Source organism: Petromyzon marinus, chromosome 23, assembly GCF_048934315.1.
Source record: "Petromyzon marinus isolate PM22_M1 ecotype Great Lakes invasive population chromosome 23, UKy_Petmar_22M1.pri1.0, whole genome shotgun sequence".
In the NCBI taxonomy this organism is placed as follows: Eukaryota; Metazoa; Chordata; class Hyperoartia; order Petromyzontiformes; family Petromyzontidae; genus Petromyzon; species Petromyzon marinus.
This window is the reverse complement of record NC_133689.1, coordinates 17,484,693-17,507,076: the sequence shown is the minus strand read 5'-3', so window position 1 is coordinate 17,507,076 and position 22,384 is coordinate 17,484,693. Positions and strand designations below refer to the sequence as shown.

At 53.1% G+C, this 22,384-nt stretch overlaps 4 non-coding genes and 1 pseudogene across 4 annotated transcripts; all 5 read left to right on the top strand.

The window, feature by feature from the left end:
* The first annotated feature begins 5,342 nt into the window (after window positions 1-5,342).
* LOC142927772 (5S ribosomal RNA) lies at window positions 5,343-5,461 on the top strand. The gene has a single exon (XR_012944696.1). It is a non-coding gene; the product is annotated as a 5S ribosomal RNA (ribosomal RNA).
* Window positions 5,462-5,893: 432 nt separating this feature from the next.
* LOC142925847 (5S ribosomal RNA) lies at window positions 5,894-6,012 on the top strand. Its single transcript, XR_012942770.1, has one exon. It is a non-coding gene; the product is annotated as a 5S ribosomal RNA (ribosomal RNA).
* Window positions 6,013-6,265: 253 nt separating this feature from the next.
* On the top strand, window positions 6,266-6,384 carry LOC142927388 (5S ribosomal RNA). The gene has a single exon (XR_012944313.1). It is a non-coding gene; the product is annotated as a 5S ribosomal RNA (ribosomal RNA).
* A 186-nt stretch (window positions 6,385-6,570) lies between these two features.
* Window positions 6,571-6,689, top strand: LOC142928570 (5S ribosomal RNA; annotated as a pseudogene).
* A 252-nt stretch (window positions 6,690-6,941) lies between these two features.
* LOC142926710 (5S ribosomal RNA) lies at window positions 6,942-7,060 on the top strand. Its single transcript, XR_012943634.1, has one exon. It is a non-coding gene; the product is annotated as a 5S ribosomal RNA (ribosomal RNA).
* The last annotated feature ends 15,324 nt before the right edge of the window (window positions 7,061-22,384 follow it).

Below are 22,384 nucleotides of genomic sequence, written 5' to 3'. Positions count from 1 at the left end.
ATCCACTCTCACCCCTACACCATCCACGCTCACCACTACACCATCCATGCTTTCCCCTATACCATGCACACTCACCTCTACACCGTGCATGCTCACTCATACAACATCCACTCTCACCACTACACCATCCACGCTCACCTTTACAACATCCACTCTCACCCCTACACCATCCACGCTCACCCCTACAACATTCACGCTCACTCCTGCAACATTCACGCTCACCCCTGCAACATCAACGCTCACCTCGCCAACATCCACACTCACCCTAACACCATCCACGCCCACCCCAACCCCATTCACTCTCACCCCTACAACATCCACGCTCACTCCTACACCATCCATGCTCACCTTTACAACCTCCACGCTCACCCCCTACACCATCTACACTCACTCCTACATCATCCATGCTCACTTTTACAACGTCCATGCTCACCCCTACACCATCCACACTCACCCCTACACCATCCACGTTTTCTCCTACAACACCCACGCTCACTCCTGCAACATCCACGCTCACCCCTACACCATCCACCCTCACCCCTTCAACATCCACGCTCTCTCATACAAAATCCACGCTCACTCCTGCAACTTCCACGCTCACCCCAACACCATCCACGCTCACCCCTACAATAGCCACGCTCACCCCTACACCATTCACGCTCACCTCTACACCATCCACGCTTTCCCCTATACCATCCACACATCTACACCGTCCATGCTCACTCATACAACATCCACTCTCACCCCTACACCATCCACGCTCACCTTTACAACATCCACTCTCACCCCTACACCATCCACTCTCACCCCTACAACATCCACGCTCACTCCTGCAACATCCACGCTCACCTCTCCAACATCCATTCTCACCCCGACACCATCCATTCTCACCCCAACACCATCCACGCCCACCCCAACCCCATCAACTCTCACCCCTACAACATCCACGCTCACCCCTACCACATCCACCATCACCCCAACACCATCCACGCTCACCGCTACAACATCCAACCTCACTCCTACACCATCTACTCTCACTTCTACAACATCCACGCTCACTCCTACACCATCCACCCTCACCCCACAACATCCACTCTCACCCCTACACCATCCACGCTCACCTTTATAACATCCACTCTCACCCCTACACCATCCACGCTCACCCCTACAACATCCACGCTCACTCCTGCAACATCCACGCTCACCCCAACACCATCCACGCTCACCTTTACAATGTCCACGCTCACTCCTATACCATCCACGCTCACGCCTACACCATCCACGCTCACCCCTACACCATCCACGCTCACTCCTACACCATCCACGCTCACCCCTACACCATCCACGCTCACCCCTACCACATCCACGCTCACCCCCACCACATCCACTCTCACCCCTACACCATCCACGCTCACCACTACACCATCCACGCTCACCTTTACAACATCCACTCTCACCCCTACACCATCCACGCTCACCCCTACAACATTCACGCTCACTCCTGCAACATTCACGCTCACCCCTGCAACATCAACGCTCACCTCGCCAACATCCACACTCACCCTAACACCATCCACGCCCACCCCAACCCCATTCACTCTCACCCCTACAACATCCACGCTCACTCCTACACCATCCATGCTCACCTTTACAACCTCCACGCTCACCCCCTACACCATCTACACTCACTCCTACATCATCCATGCTCACTTTTACAACGTCCATGCTCACCCCTACACCATCCACGCTCACCCCTACGCCATCCACGTTTTCTCCTACAACACCCACGCTCACTCCTGCAACATCCACGCTCACCCCTACACCATCCTACCTCACCCCTTCAACATCCACGCTCTCTCATACAAAATCCACGCTCACTCCTGCAACTTCCACGCTCACCCCAACACCATCCACGCTCACCCCTACAATAGCCACGCTCACCCCTACACCATTCACGCTCACCTCTACACCATCCACGCTTTCCTCTATACCATCCACACATCTACACCGTCCATGCTCACTCATACAACATCCACTCTCACCCCTACACCATCCACGCTCACCTTTACAACATCCACTCTCACCCCTACACCATCCACTCTCACCCCTACAACATCCACGCTCACTCCTGCAACATCCACGCTCACCTCTCCAACATCCATTCTCACCCCGACACCATCCATTCTCACCCCAACACCATCCACGCCCACCCCAACCCCATCGACTCTCACCCCTACAACATCCACGCTCACCCCTACCACATCCACCATCACCCCAACACCATCCACGCTCACCGCTACAACATCCAACCTCACTCCTACACCATCTACTCTCACTTCTACAACATCCACGCTCACCCCTACACCATCCACCCTCACCCCACAACATCCACTCTCACCCCTACACCATCCACGCTCACCTTGACAACTTCCACTCTCACCCCTACACCATCCACGCTTACCCCTACAACATCCAAGCTCACTCCTGCAACATCCACGCTCACCCCTACACCATCCACGATCACTTCTCCAACATCCATACTCACCCCGACACCATCCACTCTCACCCCGACATCATCCACTCTCACCCCGACACCATCCACTCTCACCCCAACACCATCCACGCCACACCCAACCCCATCCATTCTCATCCCTACAACATCCACGCTCACCCCTACACCATCCACGCTCATCCCTACACCATCCACGCTCATCCCTACACCATCCACGCTCACCCCTACACCATCCACGCTCACTCCTACACCATCCACGCTCACCCCTACACCATCCACGCTCACCCCTACCACATCCACGCTCACCCCCACCACATCCACTCTCACCCCTACACCATCCACGCTCACCACTACACCATCCATGCTTTCCCCTATACCATGCACACTCACCTCTACACCGTGCATGCTCACTCATACAACATCCACTCTCACCACTACACCATCCACGCTCACCTTTACAACATCCACTCTCACCCCTACACCATCCACGCTCACCCCTACAACATTCACGCTCACTCCTGCAACATTCACGCTCACCCCTGCAACATCAACGCTCACCTCGCCAACATCCACACTCACCCTAACACCATCCACGCCCACCCCAACCCCATTCACTCTCACCCCTACAACATCCACGCTCACTCCTACACCATCCATGCTCACCTTTACAACCTCCACGCTCACCCCCTACACCATCTACACTCACTCCTACATCATCCATGCTCACTTTTACAACGTCCATGCTCACCCCTACACCATCCACGCTCACCCCTACACCATCCACGTTTTCTCCTACAACACCCACGCTCACTCCTGCAACATCCACGCTCACCCCTACACCATCCTACCTCACCCCTTCAACATCCACGCTCTCTCATACAAAATCCACGCTCACTCCTGCAACTTCCACGCTCACCCCAACACCATCCACGCTCACCCCTACAATAGCCACGCTCACCCCTACACCATTCACGCTCACCTCTACACCATCCACGCTTTCCTCTATACCATCCACACATCTACACCGTCCATGCTCACTCATACAACATCCACTCTCACCCCTACACCATCCACGCTCACCTTTACAACATCCACTCTCACCCCTACACCATCCACTCTCACCCCTACAACATCCACGCTCACTCCTGCAACATCCACGCTCACCTCTCCAACATCCATTCTCACCCCGACACCATCCATTCTCACCCCAACACCATCCACGCCCACCCCAACCCCATCAACTCTCACCCCTACAACATCCACGCTCACCCCTACCACATCCACCATCACCCCAACACCATCCACGCTCACCGCTACAACATCCAACCTCACTCCTACACCATCTACTCTCACTTCTACAACATCCACGCTCACCCCTACACCATCCACCCTCACCCCACAACATCCACTCTCACCCCTACACCATCCACGCTCACCTTGACAACTTCCACTCTCACCCCTACACCATCCACGCTCACCCCTACAACATCCAAGCTCACTCCTGCAACATCCACGCTCACCCCTACACCATCCACGATCACTTCTCCAACATCCATACTCACCCCGACACCATCCACTCTCACCCCGACATCATCCACTCTCACCCCGACACCATCCACTCTCACCCCAACACCATCCACGCCACACCCAACCCCATCCATTCTCATCCCTACAACATCCACGCTCACCCCTACACCATCCACGCTCATCCCTACACCATCAACGCTCATCCCTACACCATCCACGCTCACTCCTACACCATCCACGTTTACTCCTACAACACCCACGCTCACTCCGGCAACATCCACGCTCACCCCTACACCATCCACACTCACCCCTACAACATCCACGCTCACCCCTACAATAGCCACGCTCACCCTTACACCATCCACGCTCACCTCTACAACATCCACGCTCACCCCTACACCATCCACGCTCACCACTACGCCATCCACGCTTTCCCCTATACCATCCACACTCACATCTACACTGTCCATGCTCACTCATACAACATCCACTCTCACCCCTACACCATCCACGCTCACCTTTACAACATCCACTCTCAACCCTACACCATCCACGCTCACCCCTACAACATCCACGCTCACTCCTGCAACATCCACGCTCACTCCTACACCATCCATGCTCACCTCTCCAACATCCATACTCACCCCGACACCATCCACTCTCACCGCGACACCATCCACGCTCACTCCTACACCATCCACGCTCACCTTTACAACCTCCACGCTCGCCTTTACAACCTCCACGCTCACCCCCTACACCATCTTCGCTCACTCCTGCAACATCCACTCTCGCCCCTACAATATCCACGCTCACCCCTACACCAGCCACGCTCACCCCTACACCATCCACGCTCACTCCTACACCAGCCACTCTCACCTCTCCAACATCCATACTCACCCCGACACCATCCACTCTCACCGCGACACCATCCACTCTCACACCCCACTCCATCCTCGCCCCCTTCTTGGGTGTCTGTATATACATCTGGGGTTATGTGTTTCCTCTCTCTCGTAAATTTAGCTCTTCTGTACCTGATGATGACTGCTTGTGTTGCAACCGAAACGTCGTACGCTATTGTTATTTTATTATTTTTTATTTATACGTGACTTTACCGAAAAAAACAAAGAGTAATTCTTGCAGTCACGAAAGCTTCGAATCAAGTCATCCAGACTGTTTGATGCCACTCTTTTGGGGATCAACCAGGAGCACAGAATAAAGGTTTTATGAGCGATGACCTCCAAAAGTATAGTTGAATGTTGATTGTTTTCTACATCTGAATGTGCGACAGGTCTTTCCAAGCATGGCCTACGACCATATCACCCTGAATGCGCCCGATCTCGTCTGATCTCGGAAACTAAGCAGGGTCGAGTCTGGTTAGTACTTGGATGGGAGACTGCCTGGGAATAGCAGGTGTTGTATGCTTTTGTTTACTTGGATCTGGATGGCTCGCTTTTTACACTTCGACTCATCCAGTGAGTGCACCTGCCAATTTCACGTCGATATGGTGTACTGCATTGGGATCAATATTTTCTTGTAAAATAATGTTTGATGCCACTCTTTTGGGGCTCAACCAGGAGCTCAGAAACAGGTCCCTGCAGGGTGGGCTGGTAGGACAAGTCTCTGCGCTGTCTATTACTGATTTTATACACCCAACAGCACGAGATTTCACTTCGTTAAAGTATTGAAAGGGGACGGACGGACGTACGGACACATTAATCTATTGCAGGCTGGTACACTCAGTTTACAACTTCGTTCCTACCAGTATAAAGGTTTTTTGAGCGATGACCTCCAGAAGTAAAGTTGAATGTTGATTGTTTTATACATCTGAATGTGCGACAGGTCTTTCCAAGCATGGCCTACGACCATATCACCCTGAATGCGCCCGATCTCGTCTGATCTCGGAAGCTAAGCACGGTCGAGTCTGGTTAGTACTTGGATAGGAGACTGCCTGGGAATACCAGGTGTTGTAGGCTTTTGTATATTTGGATCTGGATGGGTCGCTTTTTACACTTCCACTCATCCAGTGAGTGCACCTGCCAATTTCACATCGATATGGTGTACTGCATTGGGATCAATATTTTCTCATAAAATACTGTTTGATACCACTCTTTCGAGGCTAAACCAGGAGCTCAGAATAAACGTTTTCATGAGCGATAACCTCCAGTAGTATAGTTGAATGTTGATTGTTTTATACATATGAGTGTTCGACAGGTCTCTGCAAGCACGGCCTACGTCCATATCACCCTGAATGCGCCCGAACTCGTCTGATCTCGGAAGCTAAGCAGGGTCGAGCCTGGTTAGTACTTGGATGCGAGACTGCCTGGGAATACCTGGTGTTGTAGGCTTTTGCATTGTTATATCTGGATGGGTCGCTTTTTACACTTCGACTCATCCAGACTGTTTGATGCCACTCTTTCGGGGCTCAACCAGGAGCTCAGAATATAAGTATTCATGAACGATGATTTCCAGAAATATAGTTGAACTTTAATTGTTTCATACATCTGAATGTGCGACAGGTGTGTGCAAGCATGGCCTACGACCATATCACCCTGAATGCGCCCAATCTTGTCTGATCTCGGAAGCTAAGCAGGGTCGAGCATGGTGAGTACTTGGATGGCAGACTGCCTAGGAACACCAGGTGTTGTAGGATTTTGTATTTTTGGATCTGGATGGGTCGCTTTTTACACTTCGACTCATCCAGTGAGTGCACGTGCCAATTTCACGTCGATATGGTGTACTGCATTGGGATCAATATTTTATCGTAAAATAATGTTTGATGCCACTCTTTCGGGGCTCAACCAGGAGCTCAGAATAAAGGTTTTATGAGCGATGACCTCCAGAAGTATAGTTGAATGTTGATTGTTTTATACATCTGAATGTGCGACAGGTCTTTCCAAGCATGGCCTACGACCATATCACCCTGAATGCGCCCGATCTCGTCTAATCTCGGAAGCTAAGCAGAGTCGAGCCTGGTTAGTACTTGGATGGGAGACTGCCTGGGAATACCAGGTGTTGTAGGCTTTTGCATTGTTGTATCTGGATGGGTCGCTTTTTACACTTCGACTCATCCAGTGAGTGCACCTGCCAATTTCACGTCGATATGGTGTACTGCATTGGGATCAATATTTTATTGTAAAATACTGTTTGATGCTACTCATTCGGGGCTAAACCAGGAGCTCAGAATAAACGTTTTCATGAGCGATGACGCCGACGTGTTCAGTGAGCACGATTCGGATGTGGGCCGGACTGACCTTGTTAAGCACCAAATTGGCACCGGTGCCGCCCAACCAATTAAACTCCCCACATACCGAGTGGGCGCGCCTGAACGGGCCCAGATTAAAGATGCCATCGTGGAAATGCTCCGAGATAACATAATCCAGCCCTCAGCTAGCCCCTGGTCTGCCCCGGTGGTACTGGTGATGAAAAAGGATGGGTCGACCCGGTTTTGTGTTGATTACCGAAAGTTGAACGCAGTCACCCTCGGCGATGCCTTCCCCATCCCCCGCATCGATGACACCTTTGACAGCCTCGCGGTGGCGCGGTATTTTTCCACCCTCGATCTAGCATCCGGGTACTGGCAGGTGGATATGGCGGAGGAGGATCGGCCAATGACTGCATTTACCAAACCGATGGGACTGTTTGAGTTTCGGATACTCCCGTTCGGACTCACTAATGTGCCTGCGACGTTCCAGTGGTTGATGGAGCTGGTGATGCGGGGCTTGCAGTGGGAACAGTGCCTAATTTACCTGGATGACGTGATAGTGTTCAGTATATCTCTGTCTGAGGACTGGTCCAGGTTATGAGAGGTGTTCCAGCGACTGCGAGCCGCCCATCTCAAACTCAAGCCACGTAAGTGTTATGTTGCGCAGCACAAGGTGGGGTACCTTGGACACCGAATCAGCGAGGCAGGGTTGCGCACCGATCCGGAGAAGGTACGCGCCATAGTGGAATGGCCATGGCCAAGGAACCTGATGGAGATCAGGTCATTCTTGGGGCTCGCCACCTATTATCATCGATTTGTAAAGGGATTCAGCGAGATTGCACGCCCCCTCACCCAACTCACTTCCCCTAAGAACCCTTATCAGTGGACGGAGGCCGCCTGACGGCCTTCACCACCCTCAAAGACCACCTCACCCATACCCCCACCCTGGCTTTCCCGGATTTTTCCACCGATTTGATTTTGGACACCGACGCCTGCAGCTATGAGCTGGGCGCGGTGTTGTCACAGGTGCAGGATGGGATGGAGCGGGCCATCGCATACGCCAGCTGGACCCTGAGCAGGGCCGAGCTGAACTATTGCGTGACCCGTCAGGAACTGTATGCCGTGATCTTCACATGTAAACAGTTCTGGCCGTATTTGTATGGCAGAAAATGTCGGGTGCGGAGTGACCATTATGCTCTGCAGCTCCATCTCACATTCAAGAAACCGCGGGGGCAGATGACCCGATGGCTGGCGCAGCTGCAGGAATACAACCTGCAGATCGAGTACCGGGCTGGGCGGATGCACGAAAATGTGGACACCTTGTCGAGGCAGCCCATGGTGTGCGCCGAGACGAGGGCGGAGGAGGCCTGCCCATGCTTCATGGGGGACGCTGCCAACAGGCAACGCCCCCCCGGGAGCGCACTGAGACCCCCCTCTCACGAGAGAGAGTGCAGTATGCGCCGCGGAGACCCCTACAGAAGGAGCCGACGGACTGCCCCACCCTGACCGGGCGGATCCAAGAGGACGTCAGCTGCGCCTTCCCGGGCCTGGACGACGAGCAGTTGAGACAGACCCAGCAACGGGACCCGGATCTGGCGGCAGTGGAAGCGGCCCTGCGGGAAAAGAAGAGCCACCCTACCAGGACCCTGGAGTGGTTTGTATGCCCGGTTGTGTGTGCAGAACGGGGTGGTAAGAGGGTGCATCTGTGTTCCCGCCCAGGTGCGACCCCAGCTGCTATGGCTGGTGCACGACCACCTGCTCGGGGGCCATGATGGGGAACGGCGCACTAGGGAGACCCTGCGTCGCCAATATCTCTGGCCCAAATTGGCGCAAGACGTGGCCGCCTGGGTACAGGGCTGCCGCGCGTGTCAGCAATGTGGGCCGAAAGCGGCGCAATATCAGGTACCCCTGAGGCCGTTCCGCGTCAGTCGGACAAACCAGCTGGTTGGGATCGACCTACAGGGGCCATTTCCGCGATCCCACCGGTGGAGTATTTCGCACGCTATCCCGTGGCGGTGGCCATCCCCGATAAGACGGCCCTTGTGGTGGCCTGGGCATTCGTGGAGCACTACGTACTTAAGCACGGGATCTCCGAATGGGTCATTACCGAGCAAGGTAGTGAGTTCGAGGCAGAGCTGTTTCAGGTGCTGTGCCGCGAGTTCGGAATCCAGAAGGACCGAACCACGGCGTACCACCCCCAGGTGAACGGTATGGTGGAGCGTATGAACCAGACCTTAGCTGGGAAGCTCAAATGCATGGTGGCCGCAACTCAGCAGGACTGGGACGAACACCTCCCCTATGCCCTGTTCTCCTACGCCACCACAGTACACACGTCTACGGGACAGACCCTGTTCCTAATGATGTGTGGCCGTGAGTCTCGTCTACCTGCAGATCTGCTGTTCGGCGTTCCCCCACTGCAACGGGATGAGGGGAGCCGCCCCGTGGAGCACCTGATGGAGACTCTGCGAGGGGCCCGGGGCCGGGCCTACCCACAAGGAGAGGCCGCGCATCGGCACCAAGAGCAGGGCGCCCGGCCCCTTATGGAGCCCCCCTTCTACTCGGCGGGCTCTAACGTGTGGCTATACACCCCTCGTGTCGGGGCTGGACAGCTGGGGAAACTGACCACCTACTGGCGCGGACCCTGGACCGTGGGGCGGCAGATCTCCCCCTGGACGGTGCTGATTCAGGGCGGAGACAGGGGCCGAGAGATGGTGGTCAACGTCCGCCAATTAAAACCATGGAAGGCAGCCCCAGCAAGGGAGAACCCCGCAGTTTGGGTACCCCGAAATCCCGGGGTCCCAACACCCTCCATGCTCGGCCCCGAGGGGTCACGGCCCAGGCCGGGGGGGGCGGGGACGATGGCACCTAAACCCTGCTGCCTCTGAGTTTGTTCCCCAGCCCACAGGTGCCGAGGGACGAGAGGAGCCATTGGAATGGAGGAAGAGACCGCCGCTAAAAGCCCAAAAGACGGAGCCACCACCCCCGAGGCCAGCCACGAGGGCCGGGCGTGTCCCGCGGACCCCGCGGCGCTACCTCGTGGGGGCAACCCAGGCGAGATGCTCCAGTCAACCCGGGACGGAGACTGGCACCTCGGCGGGCTATGTGGTGCCATAGCAGCGAAGCCACTCCGTCGGAGCCATGCCTGCAACGCCACCACGGGAGAGCGTGCAGGCCGAAGCTGCTTCTCCCTCACCATCCCCAAAATGAGCACACACAACACACACACCCCCCACGTAGGACCTCGTGGGGAAGTCACCTGGCCTCCAGGTTTTCACCCAGGGGCCTTCTTCGTAGGGACATCCCTCACGGTTTCCTGGGGCCAGGGAATTGTCCGACTTCCCCCAGGTTGAATTACACCACAGAGCCGTGAATTGACGTGCAATTGCATGCTCACGACAAGGCTACTCAGTCACCGCGGTTAGGTCCACACGAGCACCAGGGGAAGCATCCGATTGGCCGGCAAAGTACGCTTGCACGCCGTGGCCAATGGCAACGGGCCAACGGCGGCCCCTGTTGATGGGTAGAGAGGGAAGCGGACGTCTGTGAAGGCACCGAGGTGGGCGCACCAATGGCGGTGGGGTATCGCGGCTTAGCCGGGCAGACCTTTGATGTAGAGAGGGATAAAATGGGAGAGGAGAGCGACGATGGGGGTTCGCGTTCTCCTCAAATGAGCGATCGGAGCAGTCAGCTTGCCGGCCACTGGGTCGTCCGTGGGACGAGTATCAGCGAAGCCAGGCCCCGCTCCCCGCAAGAACCTCGTGCAGCCTCGTCTCTCCGCGACGGCCCACGCATCGGAGGCGAAATGTGAGTACGAAAGCGAGAGTGGGGAGTTTCACTCCAAGGGGACGAGGTAGATCAGGTTTAGACCATCGAGAGATAGGTTAAACCTGCCCTGCTGACCCGGACTGACTTGGGTATTAGTAGCCCACAGACACGCCAGGAATAAATCGTCAGTGATCAACAAACCTTGTGTGGTTTCTGCGAGTGTGGAACGGGCACATGGTGGTGTGAGTCCGCTCGTCGTGGTACGGGGATTTGCACGTGGGTAACTCTGTTGAGGCGGCCATTGTGTGCGGGCCCGACCGGGGTTCCTGCGTCGTACCCTGTGTTTGTGCGCGAGTGTGTATTTACCCACGTGTTTGCGCTCGCCCCTGCGCGTAGCTCGTGATTAGCGTGTGTGTGTGGCGAGCGGCGGCGGACTCGTACAGGGGCACGTGAGGTTACTCATCCGCCCTTGTGTTTAACGTGTGCGTCAGGTAGACAGGCGGCGTACACGCAAAATTATCCATACTGCCTTTGTTTAGCCTGTGCCCGCGGTGAGCGACGGTGGACTCGCCTGGGTACACGTGGGATTATCCCTACAGCCCTTTAAACAATCTCCATTGCCCGCCCTCGGTGGCAACGCGTGTGCGAAGGACGTAATTGCCCTCTGACCCCCGGTTCAGCGCGTGAGAGTGGTGCGTGGGGTTGTGTGAACGGATACGTCGCGTTTGAGTGGCTGAGAAGCGACAGATTGATTCCAGGCAGCCATGCGCCAGCCCCGAGCTATGCCCCCCAAACAGAACCTGCGGACCCGAGGGGCTCCGGCGCGAGGAGAGGAGCTGGGGAGCAGTAGCCCTCTCCCCACGAGTGAGCAGTTGGATAGCGGTGGCTCTCACATGAGCGAGGAGTCCGGAACCTGCAGCTCTCCCGAGATCAACCCTCCCCCGGAGGGGGAGCCAGGGGCCCACGTCCCTCACAATATCGCGTCCCTCCTGCGTTCTCTGCGGCTGTGCCGATCTGATTATAGAGTGCTTTGGGAAGGGTAATTGCCCGAAACGTGTTTTGATGTTGCGCGCCAGTTCCTCGTGAGAGTGGACCGGGCTCTTATTCTCGTAGAATCGCAGCCACGCGCTCTGCTCGGGAGTCGCGAGCGACGCGCGGTTGCGTGAGGCGCTGTCTGCTGCTACTGCAGCAGCTGCAGTAGCCGAGGAGGGCTCTGTCTCAACCGAGAAAGCGGTGATATAGAGGATGTGTCACCCATCCTCACACACTCGCACAACACAAACAGCACGCATACCTTCCGCACTCGACATCACGCATGCCTAACGCATCAAGGGTCGGAGGTCAGGGATCACCACGTCACGCACGCGGCACGCTCGGGCGGGGAAGAGAGATCGGGGTGTGAGCACGACGTGCACGAAACGCAATCCGATGAGTGAGTGGTTGACACTCGGATCGGATTGGTGCGGAGAGCGGATCGGGAAAGAGCGAGAAGTGGGAGAAAGGTAATTGGTGGAGAAGAGGTTTCAAAGTGACTGAAAAACGTGGAACTGGGTTGGTTTGATGATGAGTGTTGCTGTAATGTACGAGCGGTGACAACGAAATAAATAAGTTGAAGTACACCAGCCCGAGTCTCCTTTTCAATGTGTCCTCGTCGTCCTCACCATGTCTGGACGTGGCAAGACCGGTGGTTAATCTCGAGCCAAGGCAAAGTCCCGTGCAGCACACTCGCACGAATATTTTCATAACCAAACGCTCTCAGCATTGAGCGTTTGGTTACAAAAACATGTTTTCTGTCGGTAGGTTTTCGCAGTGCATAGTTGTGTACCAAAACGATTTCAGAGTCATGGTTTTGAACAACCATGCAGTAAAATCTATTTCATTCGTGGTGGTCTCAACAAAGAGCATATTCTATACACGATATTTGAATGTTGCGATAATTTTCACCCGAATTATGGGGAAGTGAAATCCAAACAATGGAAAGAGGTTTTACATCTGACACTTGTTATGACCTCGTTATTACATCTTAAAAAATGTGCAGTTTCAAAGATTAACATCTTATTTAGATGATGTATACTGAATGGTGCCAAAACAACCACTGCACGGTCTCTCGTGGTTTTAATCGAGTATCTTTTTTTGGAAGGGTATTTTCTTGAGAAAGGAGCAGCGCTTAAGGACACCAAAGCAGCTCATAGCCACTTGACTTTGATGCGGCATTCTGCAATGATACAAACCACGAGCGTCGAGTTTGTTATGAAAACGGCTTCCCCATCGAGTCCTTTGCAAGCTGACGACCCCAATCAACACGCTCCCTTAGCATCACGTCACGACTCCACGGACCAATGAGAGCGCGCTCTGCGCCAGAGATCTCTGATCTCCAGGTTCGCAGCGCGCTAACCGTTGCACCACCGCTCCCCACACTTTCACAAACAAAGACAAAGATCCCCCGTGTAGCCTTAACAGAATGTTGGGGCAGGTACTGTTAGCGACTACCTATGAAGAACGGCACGGTACACGAGGGCATAAGTGACCAACACCATCCCCGGCCGCATTTGTCTCCCTAGTCGTGATGTTTACACAACGTGTTGATTTCAGGCTGAATTAGCGAGGCCAATAACCGATTCAGACAATCGTCACTTGTCTTTGCCGTGAGCGGGAATCGAACTGATTGGCCGGCTTCGTGGCGAAGTGCGTTAATCACAACACTACCGCTCCCCACATTCACCAGCTCACACAAAGACACAGATCCCGCAGCACCTACCCCCCAACAGCCCTAACAGATTATTAGGGCAGGTGCTGTGAGCAAGCACCTGTGAAGGCCAGCACGGCTTGGCGAATGGGTTATTGTATGCTTGAGAACTTGAGAGGGTGGGTGGGTGGTTTGTGAGTTATTGATTGGATTTCTCCAGTATAAATACATATTCTAATTAATTTGTACGTAGGTATCTTAAATAAATATTCGGACAATGGAACATCTATTTACATTCGTATTCACGCGTTGTTATACGAAGTGTATTTGTTGGGGTGTGTGTGTGCACCTTCTACCAACAGTCTGTTCAGAAGGGTGCGCGAGGCGCGTGTGAGTGGTTCGTGTGCTGGGTTCCTCTCTGATTCGTGTACCAAGGAGCACGTGACTCGCCGTGGCGTCACCCAAATCGCCAGTTGCCTCGCAACGAGTTGTCCGACGCGCCGTCACGAGGCCCTAACCGATGTCACGTGGTCCTAACTGCCATATTGAGCAGAGGCGTTGAGCAGAGAGCTGCGTTCTTGCGTTGCTCAAGATTTCCAAATGATGACCTCATACGAGAATATTGCACGAAAAGATATTGACATGGTGAGTGGAGCGAGTGTTGCTGTGTGTGTGTGTAGATTCCTGTGTGGGGAGTAGGCAGGGCTGTTGTGTCGCTAGAGGAGTAGCGCGAATTTATATTCCACGGTGGTTGGTATTTAGTGAAAAAGTCATGGGCCTCCTCTTTGTCTACTCAGACTCAAAACGATTACAGTATCTGATTCAACGTGTTAAAACATCACCTATGTAAAGAGCCCCCGTTGAAAACATCAGCATAGGGGAGACAAAGGTGGCCAGGTGTGGTGTGCCGTGCTGCTCTTCAGCACAGCACTGGTCCAAGGCTGCCAGGGGGATCTTCGTCTCTGTAGCTGTATATGAGGAGCATGCTTAGCGGCACGCTTCACGATTTTCTTCCTCCGCCTCCCCCCCGTTCCCTCCCTTTCGACTCCGGATTCTGAGAAGCCTGCGAAGTCCCCCTCCACAGCCGCTTGGGCCGAAGTGGTCGCAGACTACGAGGCGAACCAAGGTACTGAACATCTTTGAAAACGAGCTGTATAGTTCATCGTATTCCTCCAGTATGAATATAGATTGAGATTCTGATTCTGACTAGGGGCAGGTGCTCATAGCAAGTACCAATCAGCACCACCACTCACTTTCCTCAAATAGCTTTAACGTGCCCGTCCTTGATCGATAGTAAACAATAATTTAATACCGACGATGAGTACATCAATGTGCGTGTCTCTTTGGCCTGTGGCCACATCTGCCAGAAGCACTTATGTGTAAATTTGCCTCTTTGGTTTTCCTTCTAAAGAACGTGACGAGTTGCTATCTATTTAACAAGTAATTAAGTCATAAGGATAGTCTCGGTAACGATAAATAAGTAAATCAATGATAAACGAGCGCTAAGTAAACAAGTAAAGTCTTTATTATAGCGATGTCGGTGGGCAACAACAAACCCGGGTAGCCATGGCAACGGCCTCCCCGCTCCAACTGTCGCCAACGGTCCAGGCCTCGAGCCCCGCCCTCTGGTGACGTCACTGCCACGGCCTATGTGGCCCCGCCCCCGTCTTCTGCAGGCTCCGCCCCCATCGTAGAACACTACAATTATAATCTTAGCTCTTTCGGTAAAGTCACGTTGAAGGGAAACAATAAAATAATAAAATATATATAAAACAATAAAAATTCTCACGACGTTTCGACCGTTTGTGTTATGTTCCCTTCAATGTGACTTTACCGAAAGTGCTAAGAATATGAATTACTGCAGTCACGAAAGCTTTAAATCAAAATTTACACTACAATTACTTTGATATAAAATATAATTAGTATATAATTACAATAAAAACATTGATGACATGGCCGTCTAGATGCGTTGCCTAGCCAAGGTCACCCTCGCAATGATGTATTTGGGACGTACATATTCCAAGGTCCGTGTGCTCCTCCCACAAGCTTTCCATGCAATTCTAAGGGTGCAGCCGACGTTTAAGTACAATGATCATAGAATGTTGACGTGGATGACTGAATGACGAATGTGAGTACTTGCATGATGATAATTAAGGGTACGGTCCAGGTACTGCCCAGTGCTGATGACATCCCCCTACTGTGCCCTAGGTCTCACTCATCCCCCAGAATCCTGTGAAGGAGCGGAGTCAACAGAGTACCACCACCTCCTCCACGACGCCTGCCTCCTGACAGCCGAGAATCCCCTGCTGGGATATGAACAGCTGTGCAGCTGCTGTTGCTGCCTGGGCCTGTGCGGGCCTCAGTTATCTCAGGTCGACCCTGCGCCAGTTCCTACAGTCGGGTTCTGGGAGGCGGCGGCTGTTAAGGACATCTGGCTCGAGATGGAAGCAGCCAAGAAGTCACCTCAACGACGCCGGCAGAAAAAAGCAGCTGGACCCAACAGCAGCAGCTGCTTGGCTCGTCCCACAAAGCGTCCCCGAGCTCCGGTGGGGGTGATGACGCGGGCCCAGAGGACTTGCCCCTCCTTCGTGGCCGAGGAGCAGGGCTACGAAGTGGGAGGCCACCTGAGAGTCAACCTCTCATATTATAATGACTTTTGCGGGAGGCCTTCACTCAGCAAGAAGAGGCGCTGCCACGGGGAGAAGATTTTCGTCTGAAAATCTTCTCCCCGCCTCCCCTCCATCCTGCCCGACCATCTCACCCCCCACCATCACTCTCCAAACCACCCTCCACCATCACCATCCACTCACCCCCCACCTTCACAGTAAGCCCCAACCCCCATCATCACTATTCGGTGTGCCCTCCACCATCACTATCCGCCCCAAACCCCACAATCACCATCCAACCAGCCCCGCAACATCACTATCCACCCATCCCCCACCATCACAATCTGCCCCATCCACCACCATCAACGAACGCCTCATCCCCACTATCCCCCCCCACCACCATTACTATACACCCATCCCCCCACCATCACGATCTGCCCGACCAACTACAATCACTATTAGCCCCACCCCTTACCAATACAATCCGCCTCACCCTTCCCCATCACGATCCGCCTCACTCCTCACCATCACTATCCGCCCCCCCCCCCCCTAACATCACTATTCACCACCCCTCACCATCACTATCCAACCCAGCCACTACCATCACAATCCGCCCGACCCCCTACCATCACTATCCGCCCCAAACCCCACAATCACTATCCAACAAACGCCGCAACATCACGATCCACCCAACCCCCCAACATCACAATCTGCCCCACCCACCGTCATTACTATACGCCCATCCCACCGCCATCACGATCTGCCCCACCCACCACAATCACTATTAACCCCACCCCTTACCATTCCTATCCGCCTCACCCTTCACCATCACTACCCTCCTCAATCTCCCCCATCACAATCCACCCACCCCTCACCATCACTATCCACCTGAACCTGCACCATCACGATCCGCCACACGCCCAAATATTACTATATGCCCATCCCCCCCACCATCACTATCTTCCCCACCCACAACAATCGCTTTTCGCCCCACCCCTTACCATCACTATCCAACCCATCCTCGACAAAGACCAAGAAAACGAATCCAAGATGGCCGCCTGAGGCGCGCGTGCGCTCCCGGGGCGTTCCCGGGCCGCACTCCGAGCAGGGGCTGGTGGGGCCGTTTGTGAGGGGCCGAGGGAGCCGACAGAAGGATCCGATGGAGCCGAGGGGGCCGGGGGGGGGGGCGACGGGGGTGGGGGGGGGGCGACGGAGCCGGGGGGGGGGCGACGGAGCCGGGGGGGGGGCGACGGAGCCGGGGGGGGGGCGACGGAGCCGGGGGGGGCGACGGAGCCGGGGGGGGGCGACGGAGCCGGGGGGGGGGCGAAGGAGCCGGGGGGGGGGGCGACGGAGCCGGGGGGGGCGACGGAGCCGGGGGGGGGCGACGGAGCCAGGGGGGGGCGACGGAGCCAAGGGAGGGCCGATGGAGCTGGGGGAGGGGGGCGACGGAGCCGGAGGGGGGGGGCAACGCGCGAGCAGAGGGAGCCGACACTGACTTTCTCATACATCATACACTGACTCCCTCACACATCATGCACTGACTCGCTCATCATGCGCTTACTCACTCACACATCATACACTCGCACAACCACTGACCCATTCACTCATCATACACAGGTTCACTCATCGTGTGCTGGCTCACTAGCACATTATTCACTCACTCACACTGCCACTGACTCACTCACACATCATACACTGACTCACTCATCATGCGCTGACTAACACATTGTGCGCTGACTCACACATCATACACTCACGCTGCTGCTGACTCACTCACACATCATACACTGACTCGCACATCATACACTGACTCACTCATCATGTGCTGACTAACACATCGTACGCTGACTCACACATCATACACTCACTCAACCTAATACGGACTCAACCATCATACAGTGACTCGCACATCATACACTCACTCACGCTGCTGCTGACTCACTCACACATCATACACTGGGAGTGTCGTGCTGCCAGTTATGGCTGCAGGTTTTTGTCGTCAGTGTTATGTATATCGTTTATTGTTAAATTTAAAATTACAGTTCCTAAGATTACTGTTGTTACATTGTTTTTTATAGCTTTTTTTGGTGATTTAAAAACATATGGTTAATCTAAATTGTCTTATAGTTCATATTCTTAGCTCTTTCGGTAAAGTCACGTTGAAGGGAAACAACAAAATAATAAAATATATATAAACAATCAAAATCAAAATTTGTCTTATAGTTGTTGTTGTTGGCTTGCACCACATTGTGATTTTTGCACACAGCGTTTTAATACGTTTTTTGTGTGTGTGGAATATGTCCTGGTTTATTCCAGGATGTTTCTGTTGCGCGTCGTCGCTTTGGGATGTTCTGTATTCATATTTTGTTGGTTGCGGTTGCACCCGACTTAAGAGCCGCATGGCTCACAGGGCTATACCTAAATAAATGAAACTTGAAACTTGAAACACCATCACTATCCGCATAACTCTCCACCATCACTATACTCCTCATCCTCAACCAACACGATCCTCCTCACCCCACACCATTACGATGTGCCCCACTCCCCACCACCCTCCACCCCACCACCCCACCACCCCACCACCCTCCACCCCACCACCCTCCACCCCACCACCCACCACCCCACCACCCACCACCACACCACCCTCCACCCCACCACCCTCCACCCCTCCACCCCACCACCCTCCACCCCTCCACCCTCCACCCCACCACCCTCCACCACACCACCCTCCACCCCGCCACACCACCCTCCACCCCACTTCGCCACACCACCCTCCACCCGACCCTGCCACACCACCCTCCACCCCACCCCGCCTCACCACCCTCCACCCCACCACACCACCCTCCACCCCCCGCCACACCTGTTGTATATGCCCCCCTTTCCATCTTAATATTAACAAGTAATTTTTCAATACATATAGATACATATTTCTATTGTTTCTTTTAATTTTAATAATGAATAAAAACACCAAACCAGGCCTCAGCATGGCATGTGGAGGTCATATTTACCTTGACCCACTAACACGATTTTGACGTTCAGAGCCCTCCCAGGGTCAGAGGGAGCAGATAGAGAGCCGAGCGCAGCGGATTGCAAGGGGCTGACGTAAACACAAAGCCAGGGTCACTGGGAGGTTGCGTTAGCCTAGATCTAGTTAAGTCAAAAAAGCTAATTGGTTCTGCATTACTATTAAAGTAACTTAAAGTCGGAATTTAACGACAGGGTAGGCTAAAGTTATTGATCTTCATACCCACTTCAATTGAACCCTGCCACAAGCTACGTCAATGTAACCATCACCCGTCTATTAATTTAATATGAAATGTATATACATATTTTAATAATTTCTATACGACTTGACCCGAAGCCTAACACTCAGGTTTTCCTAAGTCAACATGAATGCTCTAATCCACCCATACGCAAATAATAAGCCGGGTTAAAGTAAGAGTAGAGAGGAAAAGAAATGCAAGCGCACAGCAAAACTGCAACGTAAGCAAAGGGCGATGTTAAACCCAGGGTCGGAGAGAAAGGAAGATCCCGGCCGTCTTTGTATCCCCGCAGCGCGGGGTAGGAGTGTGTATACGCTCGGGGAAACACGAGTCAAACACCACAACGGGAAGCTGACCCAGACCTTGGACTAATACAGAATCATAACTGTGGAACTCTGATGAAGTGAAATGTTAACTTAAAACTTTTTAACCATTTCTCTGTGCGTCGGTGAAAGTCGGAGGGAATATCAGCCCTCCCTCCAGGTTGTGCACCCAGACAGAGAAGCGCCTTCAAGACAATTGATAACATTTGATTGTTTTACTTGTGGGTTTTATGGTAGGAGTATGACAACGGAATATACCGTGGGTGATGCACAAGGACACACACTGACACACGTACGGACACACACACGGACGCAGATACATACGGACAAATCCTGACACAGCAAAAATCGAAAGAAACCCCGCCTTGTGGGCAGGATCCGAGTGAAGGGATTTTTGGGCATAAAAAGAGGAACTCGGAGGAGCAACTTACCAGAGTTAGACCGGGGGGGGGGGGGGGTCGGCTCACCAGAGTTCGACCGGGGGGTCGACTCTCGGGAGACAGTTCGACTCGGAGGAGCAACTCGGAAGAGTTCGACCAGGGGGGTCGGAACTCGGGGACTTCGACTCGGAGGAGGTCGGAACGCGGGGAGTTCGACCAGCGAGTCGGTTCAGGAGCAGTTCCAATCGGGAACGAGAGCAACAGGTCGCCAGCCGGCGAGCTGCAGAGCAGGGGGCGGCGAGCAGAAGCCAAAGTGGCCCCGTCGCTACCCACTGACGTTGGCAAGACTCGCAGGGTAGTGAGGCGTCACCTAGTGCGATTTCCAAGAGCTGAAAGACAGAGCATTGCTGAAAGTTTAATTTACATTGAGTCCAGCTGCAGATCGACCGATGCACCAAGCAAGAGCTTCTGCAAACCAGAGCAAGAGTACGTGCGACTGGAGTCATCCAGCAGTGGAGAAAAACCTGCTGTTAGAGAACCAGTACGAGCGCGTGCGACCTGAGTCATCCAGCAGCGGAGAGAAACCTGCTTTCAGCAAACCAGCAGCGAGTACGTTCGAGTTCTCCACACAGAGAGAGAGAGGGAGCGTGTCGATGCAGATCATCCAACAGCGGAGAGAAACTGCTGTCAGCGAACCAGCACGAGCGTGATCGCGCAGCTCATCCAGCAGTGGAGAGAGGTGTCCACTGAGTAGAACTGAGAGCGATCAAGCAACTCTCCCCCGTGGACAGAGGCTAGCTGCTGCGTGGAGGAGGGCGGCGATACGTATGATGCACTCCCACACACCTCACCGCTCTAAAGGGAGCGAGGCTACTTCTCCTACAAGCGATGCCAACTTCAGCGTATGGCAACACAAATAATTAATTCCAAACACTGACTATTCAAAACAATTCATATCACTCAAACCTACACGGGTCCTTAACCAGAAGCGAACACTCAAGTCCGTGAACCATCTGACTGTGGAAGCATCAACCGTGTGACAACAGTCCGTCGTTTATAAGTATATTCATAATTTCCCTCTTTAATATTTTGTTTTGGACTGTGCTTCTAATCGCATAAGTTACCAACCGATCCATCAATACTAATTAACCCTTGGCACCTTCGCCACGGAGCTACGCTCCCGGGGAGGAATCGTGCTAAACCGATTTTCTGATCATACAATCTTATTCACGAATTAAGTAATTAATTAATCTCCCGTGAGATAACATGTTCCGCCGCATACCCTCACACTAAGCCATTTCGGTAATCTTATAGTCTGTCCGGTGGATCTGTTGTTACATTTATGCCTTTGGAAATAATAACTGTTTGATTGTCTTTTTATATGAATACCGTTGCATGTTAATCAATCGCCTGTGATAATGTGCTGACCATTTCAAGCATAATGATCGTTCATATTATAATGTATAAGCTTTTGTGTAGCATAGTATTTGTATGTCCTGACTCTCTCTCTCACTAACAGCAATCGCTTTATGCGGGGTCCATGTGTTATCAAAGTGAAATCGTACAGTCGTTGATGATACTGTCTTGATACCGTGTGGATACTGTGTTGAAGTTCCGAGATTGAGAGTTCACATACATATTATAGTTAAGGTTTAATTAGAAAATAAATTGATTAATACAGAAGTGGTCGTGTGATTCTTTCCTGAAATTTTTGCATAAGATCTGTATCCTGCGACGAGATAGGAACTCGGGAACCTAAACTATAAACACACCAATACACACTCATTAAACTAAAGCGAACGATATGAACATGGGAACCTAAACTATAAAGACACCAATCCACACTCATTAAACTTTAAAGCGAATGATATGAACTTGGGACCTAAAATATGAACACTCGGAGAGTGTTAAAGCGAGAATCATTGTATTATGCTGATCAATAATACGAAGTTAGACAACGAGGCCGAATTGACACTAGCGTAACTGCACACGATTGATTGCGTTATCCTGATTGATAACCCCACCTCGTCAACGAGGCGGGGCCTGATTATCATAAAGGCTATCATGAACACAACTACACCCACTCGTATAAATTAATACTATTACCTCTCTAATTAGCA